General features: G+C 50.6%; 1 protein-coding gene and 1 non-coding gene across 2 annotated transcripts in view; one reads left to right on the plus strand and one right to left on the minus strand.

Annotated features, from left to right (window-relative positions):
• The window catches only part of PRKCZ (protein kinase C zeta), a 100,679-nt gene that overhangs the window by 55,609 nt on the left and 32,229 nt on the right, over window positions 1-12,841 (minus strand). The window lies entirely within an intron of this gene.
• LOC136170078 (U6 spliceosomal RNA) lies at window positions 7,173-7,277 on the plus strand. The gene has a single exon (XR_010663533.1). It is a non-coding gene; the product is annotated as a U6 spliceosomal RNA (small nuclear RNA).

A 12,841-nucleotide genomic window follows, 5' to 3' on the forward strand; every position in this document is an offset into this window, starting at 1 on the left:
CAAATCTTGATGCTGCTTTTTCAGCTAAGTTTACCTCTTATTCTAAATCCTCTCCTGTTGTGTCAACAATCTTCACAGCATCTTCACCAGGAGCAGATTCCATCTCAAGAAACCACTTTCCTTGTTGTCCACAAAAAACAACTCCTCATCTGTTAGAGTTTTATCCTGAGATGCAGCAATTCAGCCACGTCTTCAGCCCAACTTCTTTTTTTTTAATCAATTTGTTGTTGTCCAGTCACTAAGTCATTAGAGATTTCTTCAAGAAAATCACAACTACCAAGGGAACATTTCATGCAAAGATGGGCACAATGAAGGATAAAAATGGTTTGGATCTAACAGAAACAGAAGATATTAAGAAGAGGTGGCAAGAATACACAGAACTATACAAAAAAGATCTTAATGACCTGGATAACCATGATGGTGCGATCACTCACCTAGAGTCAGACATCCTAGAGTGCAAAGTCAAGTGGACCTTAGGAAGCATCACTATGAAGAAAGCTAATGGAGGTGATGGAATTCCAGCTGAGCTATTTCAAACCCTAAAACATGATGCTGTGAAAGTTCTGCACTCAATATGCCAAAAAATTTGGAAAATTCAGCAGTGGCCATAGGACTGGAAAAGGTCAGTTTTCATTCCAATCCCAAAGAAGGGCAATGCTAAAGAATGTTTAAACTACCACACAATTGCACTAATTTCATATTCTAGCAAGGTAATGCTCAAAATTCTCTAAGCTAGGCTTCAACAGTACGTGAACCAAGAACTGCTAGATGTATAAGCTGGATTTAGAAAAGGCATGGGAACCAGAGATCAAATCGCCAACATCCGCTGGATCACAGAAACAGCAAGAGAATTCCAGGAAAACATCTACTTCTGCTTCACTGACTATGCTAAAACCTTTGTCATGACTGAGCAACTGAACAAGTCACTAAGTCACTTGCAACCCCATGGACTGCAGCATGGCAGGCTCCCCTGTCCTTCGCTATCTCTTGGAGTTTGTTCAAACTCATGTCCATTGATTCAGTGACACCATCTAGCCATCTCATCTGTCACCCCTTTCTCCTCCTGCCCTCAGTCTTCCCCAGCATCAGGGTCTTTTCCAACGAGTCAGCTCTTTGAATCAATGGCCAAAGTATCGAAGCTGAAGCTTCAGTGAATATTCAGGGTTGATTTCCTTTAGGATTGACTGGTTTGATCTCTCTGCAGTCCAAGAGACTCTCAAGAGTCTTCTTCAGAAAAGTTGGAAAGTTCAGCCTTCTTTATGGTCCAACTCTCACATTGGTACATGACTACTGGAAACACCACAGCTTTAATTATATGGACCTTTGTTGGCAAAGTGATGTCTCTGCCTTTTAATATGCCTTCTAGGTTTGTCATAGCTTTTCCTCCAAGGAGCAAGTGTATTTTAATTTGGTAGCTACATTAATTAATTACTATTTTTTTTGGCTGTGCTGGGTCTTTATTGCTGCACTCAGGCTCTCTCTAGTTGTGGCGAGCAGCAGCTACTCTGGTGTGGTGTGGGGGTTTCTCATTGAAGTGCAGTCCCCACTTCTAATTCCAGCTTTCTTGCTGTTTCCACCACATCTGTAGTTGCTTCCTCCACTGAAGTCTGGAACTCCTCAAAGTCATCCATGAGCACTGGAATCAACTTCCTCCAAACTCCTGTTGTTGTTTAGTCACTAAGTTGTGTCCAACTCTCTTGCGACCCCATGGAATGTAGCCCCCAGGCTCCTCTGTCCAAGGGATTTCCCAGGCAAGTGTACTGGAATAGGTTGCCACTTCCTCCTCTAGGGGATCTTCCCGAGCCAGAGATTGAACCAGAGTGTCCTGCATCTCCTGTATTGGCAGGCGGATTCTTTACCACTGTGCCACTTAGGAAGCCCCTCCAAGTTCCTGCGAACGTTGGTATTTTGTTGATATTCCCATGAATCATGAATGTTCTTAATGGCATCTAGAATGGTGAATCTTTCCAGGAGGTTTTCAATTGACTTTTCCCAGAAACAACAGAGGAATCACCACCTATGGCAGCTATAGCTTTATACAATGGATTTCTTAAATAATATGACTTGAATTTGAAATTCCTTCCTGGTCCATGGATCCGGAATGGATGCTGTGTTTGCAGCATGAAAACAACATGAATCTTGTTGTCCATCTCCATCAGAGCTTTGCATGACCATGTGTGTGGTCAATGAGCACTGACATTTTAAAAGGAATCTTGTTCTGAGCAGAAGGTCTCAACAATGGACCTAAAATCTTGCAGGAAACCATGTGGTAAACAGATATGCTGTCATTCAGGCTTTGTTATCCCATTTCCAAAACACACGCACAGTGCATTTAGCTTAATTCTTAAGGGCCCCTTCACTTGTGTGGGGAACTCCCAGGTGGCTCAGTGGTAAAGAATCCACCTGCCAATTCAAGAGACACGAGTTCGATCCCTGGGTCAGGAAGATCCCCTGGAGGAAGAAATGGCAACTCACTTCAGTATTGTTGCCTGGGAAATTCCATGGACAGAGGAGCCTGGTGGGCTACAGTCCTTGGGGCCCCAAAGAGTTGGACATGACTGAGCGATTGAGCACACATGCCACTTGTGGCCCCTTCATGCTCTGAGTTGGATCTTCTGGAAAACTTGCTGCAGCTTCTCCATCAGCACTTCCTGCTTCACTTTGCCCCTTAAGCTGTAAAAATGGCTTCTTCCCTTAAACTTCATGAACCAACCCCTGTGGCTTCAGACTTTTCTTCTGCAGCTTCCTCCCCTCTCTCAGCCTTCACAGAACTGAAGAGTCAGGGCCTTGCTCTGCATGAGGGAACACTGTATTGAGGGAATACTGTAGCTGGTTTGATCTTCTATCGGGGCCACTAAAACCTCCACATCAGCGATAAGGCTGTTTCGCTCTCTTACCATTTCTGCATTCACAGCAGCAGCATTTTTAATTTCCTTCAGGGCTTTTCTTGGTATTCATGACTTGGCTAATTGTTTGGTGCAAGTGACCCAGCTTTCAGTCTGTCTTGGCTTTTGACTTGCCTTCTTCACTAAGCTTAACCGTTTCTACCTTTTGATTAAAACTGAGAGACGTGCGACTCTTCCTTTTACTCGAACACTTAAGAGGCCACTTCAAGGTTCGTTTTGTCCTGGTTTGGGTTTTTTGGGGCCATGCCACATAGCTTGCAGGATCTTAGATCCCTGACCAGGGATGGAGCTGGGGCCCACAACAGTGGAAGTGTGGCATCTCAACCACTGGACCACGAAGGAAGTCCCCCCATTGTCCTGATTTCAATATTGTTGTGTCAGGGAACAGGAAGGCCCAGGGAGAGGGAGGTAGATGGGGGGGATGGCCAATCACTGGGACAGGCAGAACACAGCACGTTGATGAGTGAAGTTCACCATCTTAAGCGGGTGTGGTTCGTGGCCCCGAAACAATGACACAGATCACAGATCACCACAACTAACGCAGCAATAATGAAGCTTGAAACGCTGTGAGAATTACCAAAACGTGACCCCCAGACATCCCCTGACCCCCATGATGGCGACCCTGGGGAGTCGTCCACGGAGAGGGTGCAGCCTGCAAATCCACGGGCAGAGCCTTGGAAGCAAACCACACACCCCGGGGGACCAGGCAGGGCCCGGGAGGAAAGAGTAGCTCGGGGCCTCGGGGGTGGGGACAGGAGCAAGCAGGGTGGAAAAGCAAACGCCAGCACAAAAGCTGCAGCCCCGGTCCTGCAGGTGGATGGCCCCACAATGGGTCTGTTTTTCCAGGGGGCAGATTTTTAAATAATTTTAGCAAGAGAGCCTCTATCACTGCAAAATAAAATAAAACCCAAGAAAAGCCTGGAATGAAGAGTCAGCCCAGGGAGCTGAGACCAGTTCCTCCTTTGCCCCAGGGCCACGATCACAGGAAGAGGGGGTGGGGGCGGGAGAAGACCCTGGAGTGCCTGCATGTTTTGCAGGGACAAGAAGTAACACAGGGTTTTAACCAGCTGGTTCAGAGCAGGTGCACACAGCTCGCTGCCACCAGGGTGCGGAATCCGAGTGTTCTCTCTTCCTTTTTCCAGACTTACTTATTTTTGGCTGTGCTGGGTCTTGGTTGCTGCGCTCAGGCTTTCTCTAGTTGTGGGAGCGGGAGCTACTCTCTCGTTGTGGGCTTCTCATTGCACTGGCCTCTCTTGTTGCAGAGCACAGGCTCTAAAGCACGTGGGCCTCAGCAGCTGCGGTGCATGGGCTTAGCTTCTCTGCGGCATGTGGGATCTTCCTAGACCAGGGATCGACCCCATGTCCCCTGCATTGGCAGGCGAACTCTCAACCATTGGGCCACCAGGGAAGCCCTTGAGTGTTGCATTTTCCCTCAGAAAAAATCCTCATCTCACTTTCATTGCTTTAAAAATGCATTTCAAGGTTTCTCTGCTCCTTGCAAGTCATTTGATTTAGTTGGATGTGGACAAATGATTTTCAGCTTAACTGGAACAGCAAGTAGGTCATAACTGGGATTCAGGGCTATTGAACCAACACCTCACAGGCTCACAAAACATAGGACTAAGGGGTGACCAGAGACTCCTGTGTGGCCCCACCCCCACCCTGGCCTCCCCAGGGGTTCTACCAGCAGGTTCTCCCAGTTCCTCTGAGGGGCCACAGTCCCCACCCTTCAGGAACCTTGCTGGTCTCTTTCCATGGCCAGGTTAGCGAGTCCTCACCTCAGGTGTTACCCCTCCTTCCTGGGTCCCCAGCACCAGCCCTTCCCCATCCGGTGTTTCCATCTTGGTGTCACTTACATTCACTACAACCTGCAACTTTATCTGCTTCTGCACATGTGCTCATTAACCAGGTGAGACTAGGAGCACATCCTCTATGTCATGGTTCTCTCAGTATCTGCCTGGCCTGGAATCTGGGGCCACACTGCTCAGATGTGGGAAAGGAGAAGGGAAAGGAAGGAAGAAAGAGGGAGGAGGGAAAGGAGGGAGGGAGAAGGGAGGGAGGGAAGGAAGGGATGGAGGGAAGGGAGGGAGGAAAACTCAGGCTCATATCAGCAAAACACCTGCTCCGGCTCCATGCACTGTAATTCCATATAGATCTCCTAATTCATTCTCGCAACTCCTGGGGACGGGGTGTCCCTGCCATTCTGGTGCGGGAAGGAGGGTGTGGGGGTGCAGAGGGGGAGGAGTCTTTGGTCTCAGAACAGATCCCCCCACCCCCCCAGAGGCAGCGCCGAGCTGGTCCAAGGCAGCAGGAGCCTTATTATTAGATGAATCTGTGAGTCCAGGCACCGGGGAATCCGAAGTTTAAACCTGACCCTGCAGCTTCGAGGACAGGCATGAGGGGTTGTTTGGAAGCAGAATCACAAGCCACTCACCGCCCCCATCCAGCCCACCCCATCCTCTGAGAGAACCTCAGATGGCAGTCAGCTCCTTAGACCAGTGCTGCCCCCATGATGGAGGCTTCAGGCAGGAGCGCAGTACCCATGGGAACAGAGTGCACCACACATTCATGTTTCCCAGGGTGTTTAAGTAAAGCATCTCCTGAGTTTAGAGAAATGGCCTGAAGACCTGGGTCTCACAGGCTGCGTTTCAGGGAGGAACTGCCAGAGGTCCTGGGTTCAACCTGGCTGCAGCAGCACTGCCCTCTCACCAGGGCTCCCAGGCATGGGGGCAGAGAGCAGGGACCCACCACGCCTCCCTCATCCTCATCAGCTGAGTTGTTTCTTCTTCCTCCCGGGTCCCCAAGAGAGGCCCCCAGGACCCAGAACAACCACTCCTCCAGGAAGACCACATGGTGTTTTACACACAGGCTGTGGGTGTGTCCCCACCATCCTGAGAAGTAAAATCTAATTCCTCCCAGCTCCTGGGGGTGGGGGTGGGGGTTGGTACCAAGTTCACCAGCTCCTGGGGCCAGGGATCCAAGTCCAACAGCTCCTGGGGATGTGTGTATGTCCAAGTCCACCAACGCCTGGGAGGGGGATCCAAGTCCACCAGCTCCTGGGGGGTTGCAGCCTGTGACAGCCTTCCACCCCCCACTAGCGTCCACCTGACAACCAACCCCCTCAACAGGCAGCAGGAATAGCACAGGGTGCTGGATGGGTCCATCCAGGGCCAGGGGCCAAGGCTGGTCAGGGTGCCATGCTCCTTCTACACCAAAGGGTCAAGGGGTGGGCCCAGGACCAGGCAGCACTCTGGACCTCTGTCAAAATCCTACAGAGACCTGCCCTCCTCCATGAACAGTGGAGGGCCAGACGGCAAAGCCTAGATGGAGTCAGCCTGCCCTACTCCTTCCCTCGACCCCTGGTGGGTCCACAGCATCTTGCTGATCCTCTGCTGCTCCCTGGCTGGGCCCTGAAGCCTCCCATTCCCCACGTGTGTAGAGTAGGCAAAGCTCAGAGCCAGCTTGCTGCCCAAGCCTCCTCAGGGCCATGGGGACCTGATCAGTGGTGACATCAAAGGATGCCCTCAGTGACAAGCCAGCAGGACTTGCCTCTGTCATGACAACTGACACAAACCAGTTACTCGTGCACATCAGCTGATCAGTCTTCCTGACAGTCCTCTTCCCTAAACACCGCAAAACACAACACAAGGGCAAGTCATAGCTTCCCTGCACTGCCAGCAGTAGAGCCATTTGTGCAAGGATTCCTGGGTGTGTGTGTGTGTATGTGTGGTGTGCATGTGTCTCTGTGCAGTGTGTATGCATGTGTGTGTCTGTGTCTCTGTGTCTGCGAATGTATGTGTGTGTGGTGTGTGTATGTGTGTGTGTTGTCTGTCTGTACATGTATGTGTGTGTGGGTGTGTGTATGTATGTGTGCATGTGTCTGTGTGTGCATCTGGTGTGTGTGCGTGTCCGTGTGTGGCATGTGTGTATGTATGTATGTGTCTGTGTGTGGTGCACATGTGTGTATGTATATGTGTGTGTGTGTGGTGTGTGTCTCTGTGTGTGCACGCGTGTGCTGCTAACACTCGGGCTGAGGACACAGCAGAGACTGAGGCCAGAGTGGACCCCTGGCTCTGCAAGAGGAGAAGTCAGGAGTCAGAAGTAGACCTGGGGTCTTGCTGCCTCCACGTTTTCTGACTCCCAACTTGCAGTCCAGGACCATTTCTAATTCCCATTGGAAACACCATGGGAGCAGCACAGAAGCCACTTTCCCCAGAACTGTCACCCACTGCTCAGAAATACGTCAACAACTCTAACACACTAGTGTCGCTTTTGAGCACCCACTGAAGACAAGCTTCACCGATACAGAGAAGATTAGCATGGCCCCTGCGCAAAAATGACACGCAAATTCATGAAGCATTCCATATTTTTTACCACTGTCACCATGCCTGTCAAGACACTAGTCCTGCTGATGGGCAGAGAAGGTGTCCATGGCGGTATGGTCAACAAGACATGCTATGAAGTGGCCTCTCACCTGCGGCGTTCCCAGCACAGACCTTGTCTGGCCTCCCCACACCACTCCCCAGTGCTTTGGCACCCCTCTTCTCCCCCCCCGACTCCCTCCCACACACACCATTTTTATTTTGGGGGCCATTACCCCACACCCCTTATTGCTGCCCAAACCACATGGGCTAGGGGCCTGCGCTGCATGGACAGACACCTCTGCCCCCAACCCATACCCCTCCTGTGTGTGGTTGGAAAACATTGTTTTTCTGAATAAAAAAGGCTCTGCTGCAAAAAAAAAAAAAAAAAAAAAAAAAGACAAGCTTCACAAAATCCATGTGACTCCATTGCCTGTGTCTACATCTGCCTTCTGAAGAGGACCAGAAGAGACCCAAGACCAGAGGGGGAAGTGGGGGCTGCTGGACACTGAGACCCGAGCTCTGATCCCTAGAGGTTGGCCTGAGTGCCCCAGACACACGGAAACCCCTGCCCCATCAGAGGGACAAAGCCCCAGGGTCACAGAAAGAAAGGAGCAGCTCTTTCATAGCCACCACCAACCGAACCGAGGGGGTCGTGGGAGACCACAAGAATAACAGGGAGCCCAGGGGAAACTGGGCAGAGCTTGTTATAGACAAGAGACTGAAAGAGACTGAAACTGAGCTTTAAGAAAAATGACTGGGGAACAAGAAATTAATTCAAGGCCAAAAACAGCCAATATGGGAGGTGGGAGCTGGGCTGCGGTGGGGTGGCTGGGGAAGTGCCGCAGCAGGAGCCTCAGAAAAGACCTAATTACCCCTTGGTGACCACTGTCCACGCTGTGGGCCAGCATATCACACACAAGAACACGGCCACATGGGGAGACCACAGGGAGGCCACGGGCCCTGGGACATGCAGCTCAGGCTGGAACCAGGTTTCTTTCACTTCTCACCAAAGACGGTATCTAGAGACAGAAGGGGTGCTGCCCCCCAAGGGTGGAGAGGTGATGGCAAAGGAGAACCCCGACACTGTACATCGAAATGGAAGGACATGTGGGCTCTCTTGGAAGGAGGCTGCCCTGACGTGACAAACCAGGAAGTCACTGGGAAGTCTCTGATGTGACAAACTGGGAAATCACCCACAGCAGTTGCGACAAGGGGGTGTCTGGCAGGGGACGTGGCCCCCAAGTCAGACTGGACAAGGGACGTGTGGACTGGACCTGGCACTGAGGCCCCTCCCTTGTGCCCACATGCAAGCATCTGTGTCCACACCTGTGATTACCTGGTGCACCCCACTCCAAGGCTATCCAAGTGTGGGCAGACATCTGGAATGGAGGGGACCAAGTGCTGCAGGCCCTCTGTCCACACCATCCATGTCCAGCATGTCCACACCTGTCTACCCAGCACCCACGCCCGACCACGTCACGTCCACATGGTGTCTGCACCCGCCCACACCTGTCTAATCCCAGGAGGAAGCACTTTTCAAAGGAACAGCAGCTGCCAGCTCAGCCCATGGGCTGCCCGCCTCCTCCCCACTGGGCAGGGATTGCAGAGGCTCCGGCTTCAGCCTCCCTCCTGGCGGGAGACCCTCGCAGGCATTGCAGCATCTCTGTGCACCTGTTTCCCGAGACCCACCACAAGGCATTCTGGTGCACTAGGGCTGCGTCTACACCTGGGCCACAGGGCAGCACCTGGAGAGCGGTAAGGCCTTCCCCCACTGTTGGGGTTGGTGCGTCAGAGGCTTGGAAGGTTTAAGATGGTGGAGCTGAGTTTAAAGTCTTGGCCGGGACTGAACACAGAGCTACCACAAGCTCTTCCCGACGTCTGGGCCTCTCTCCTTTCTGAGCACAGGGCCCAGACCCCCATCCCGTGCCCCACCCCCCTGCCATCTGCTCACCTTGAAAACCGCGCCTCCAGCTTTCTCAGATAAACCATCCTCTACTGCTTAAAAATAATTAACTTTAAAAGCTCCCTTTGTACAAAAACAGATCAGCTAAAATCCATGAATAATTTATGCTTGTTCTGTTCACTCCCAAGAATGTCACTGCGAAGCTCAGCGAAGTCTCCAGTCTCTGTTGTAAACCCAAGGCCTTCAGATCCACAGGACCCTGGTGAGTCTCCACTGACCCAAAGCTGAGAAAGCGAAGGTGGTCTGCATTCACCAGCAGGTGCTCCGAAGGGGGCCAGAGCGGACGGAGGCGCCCGCTCTGGGCCCTGCTCCCCTGGGCTGTCCCGAGGTGGGACCGCGCCGCCTGCTCTCCTCCCAGCTGAGCGCCCACCGGGTGCAGGGCTCAACCCCAGGTGTGCCCTGTCACCCCATAGACGGCCCAGGGCCCCAGACTCACTCCATCTCACTCTGTTATCCCGCTGGGTCATTTCACGTAACAAAACATGCTGGGGGCCGGGGGATTGCTGACATCACCAAGCATCTGGGGGTTCTGGACAGACAGGGTAGCCGCCACTGGGCAGACCCTGCAGGAGCACGAAGAAGGACGTCCTCATGGGGACGGACTGACTGACTCACGGGCCCCCAAGTACCTTCTGATTCAAGAGTCCCTCCTCCACATGAGCCTTTCTCCTTTGTAATGAATTTTTATGCTATAAAAATAGGTGGTAAGAGACATGGAAAATATCAGAAGGAAAAGAGAAGGAAAACTGGTCCATCTTCACAAAAACATCACAGATGCCCGTCTGTTCTCCACCTGAAGTCAATTCCTTGGACAACCTTGCTCTGACGTGTCAACCAGTGGGTTCAAGTAGAGAAGGTTGAGCCCAAAGTGCACAACAGTGGGTGTGTCGTTATACACCGACCAGGACAATCAACAAACACACAGGCACACAATCCCATTCTAAAATGGGCAAAGGACCTGAACAGATGTTTCTCCAAAGAAGACAGACTGGCAGCCGATGAACATGAGGAAAGATGCTCAACATTACTGACCACTAGGGAAACGCCAACCAAAACCACCATGAGACACCACCTCACACCCAATAGGGTGGCTCCCAGAAAATAAGACCAGAAACCAACTGTTGGTGAGAAAGTGAAGCAACTGGAAGCCTGTGCACTGTTGGTAGGAATGTAAATTAGTGCGGCTCCTTTGGAAAACAGTCTGGTGGTTCCTCAAAGAATTAAAAATGGAATTATCCTATGATCCAGCAATTCCAGTTGTGTGTATTCCCAAAAGAACTGAAAGCAGGGACTTGAAAAGGTATTTGTACACCCATGTTCAGAGCAGTTATTCACAACAGCCAAAAGATAGAAGCAAACCAAGTGTCCATCAGTGGATGATGGATAAGTGAAATGTGGCCCATCCACATGATGGATGATGATTCAGCCTTAAAAAGGAGGAGAGTCTGACACCCACTGAAACATGGGTGAACCTCGAGGACATGATGCTAAATAACACAGCAGACATGAAGGAACACACAGTGTAAGATCCCACTTCTATAAGGACCTGGAAGGTGGGTGTCAGAGGGGAGGGGGTGGGGAGTGTTTAATGGGATAGATAGAGTTTCAATTTGGGAAGAGGAAAAAGTTCTGGAGATGGATCATGGTGATGGTTACACAACCATGTGAATATATAACTACTGAACTGCATACTTAAAAATGGCTAAAATGGTAAGTTTTATACTAAGCGTATTTTTTTCTTGTTGTTCACTTAGTCATGTCTGACTCTTTACAACCCCATGGACTGCAGCACACCAGGCTCCCTTGTCCTTGCCTATCTCCTGGAGTTTGCTCAAACTCATGTCCATTCAGTCAGTGATGCCATCCAACCATCTCATCCTCTGTCGTCCCCTTCTCCTTCTGCCCTCCATCTTTCCCAGCATCAGGGTCTTTTCCACTGAGTCAGCTCTTCACATTAGATGGCCAAGTACTGGAGCTTCAGCTTCAGCATCAGTCATTCCAATGTATAGTCAGGGTTGATTTTCTTCAGGATTGACTGCTTTGATCTCCATGCAGTCCAAGGGACTCTCCAGAGTCTTCGCCAGCACATTTCGAAAGCATCAATTCTTTGGCACTCAGCCTTCAATATGGTTCAACTCTCACATCTCTGCATGACTACTGGAAAAAATCATAGCTTTGGCTATATGGACCTTTGTCGGCAAAATGAGGTCTCTCTCTGCTTTTTAATATGTTGTCTAGGTTTGTCATAGCTTTTCTTCCAAGGAGCAAGTGTCTTTTAATTTCATGGCTGCAGTCACCATCTGCAGTGATTTTGGAGCCCAAGAAAATAAAGTCTGTCACTGTTTCCACTTTTTCCCCTTCTATTTGCCATGAAATGATGGGACCGGATGCCATGATCATGGGATCAAGTGTGTTTTCACCACGATTTTTTTAAAACAACAAAAAACAATGGTGGGCTGGATTTGGTGCATGGGCCATAGTTCTCTAATCCTTTTTTTAAAGTGTGCCCATGTGATGGCACATTGGCTGGTCTTTAAAAGTGGTCTTGACAAAGTGTATTCAATGATCTGCTTAGATCACAATGTCAAGAAAAATGAGGTTCTGCAGACTGTACGGAAAACTAAACTAACATGGTGGAAATATCTGGACAGGCTCTCTCTGACACTTCAGCCACATGAGATCTAAAGAGCAAACCGCATGCTGGACACAGGAAACAAGGTGCAACCCTTCATTCCTACATGTGTGATGGCCTCCCTGGAGAAGTGTCAGGGGTTTCTTCATGACCACATGAGCTCAGGACTCTGCCCAGTGACCGGGCCCTGCTGTCTGGGAAGGGGCAGCTGCAGAGTAGGACGTCACAGCCTGGCCACGTCCTCCAGGTGGTGTGATGGACCCTGGGGACACTGGGCTTGGGGTCCTGGTCAGCAGGGTCCTCTGTGGTCAGTCACGCACTGTTCACTATAAATCCTCAGGCATTTTTCTTGTTCCCAACTGGGAGAGAACGCCAACAACAGCTGACCACAAGGATTATAGACCTGCCAGGCTGTGAGCCTGTGGGGACCCCAGGATTCAACTTCTGCAGGTCCCATTCTGGCCGAATTGCATTCCCCCAAACCCAAATGCTAAGTCCTGACCCCCAGTACCTCAGACCATGCCCTCATTTGGAAATAGGGTCGCTGCAGATGTCTGAAGTTAGAATGAGGTCACAGGGTGGCCCCTGATCCGAATGACTGGTGGCTTTATAAAATGATTCTGAATGATTAAAATACATTGATGTTCCTGGCCAGAGTGATTGCTGGTCTGGGATTCTGCACCAAGGCAATGACGAGTCAACCAGAGGGGCTGACACAGTGCAGCCCAGGGGACCCTGCCGCCCCCAGGGCCACTAGCAGCTGCTACCTGCCTGCAGCCAAGCTGAAGATGGGGAGGAATTTTAACTAACGTGATGTCTCCATAGCACCGCTAGTAAGCACATGAGACTAGATTAGAATTTAAAAGGATCCACTCACTGGGTAGCTCCAGAAAGGGCAATTAAAATTTTTCCTTTCTGTTTTATTGCCTGTTTCAAATTTTCTGCAGCCAACATGTGCTTGTGGTTTCGACCAGAA

The sequence above is a fragment of the Muntiacus reevesi genome, chromosome 5, assembly GCF_963930625.1.
Source record: "Muntiacus reevesi chromosome 5, mMunRee1.1, whole genome shotgun sequence".
In the NCBI taxonomy this organism is placed as follows: Eukaryota; Metazoa; Chordata; class Mammalia; order Artiodactyla; family Cervidae; genus Muntiacus; species Muntiacus reevesi.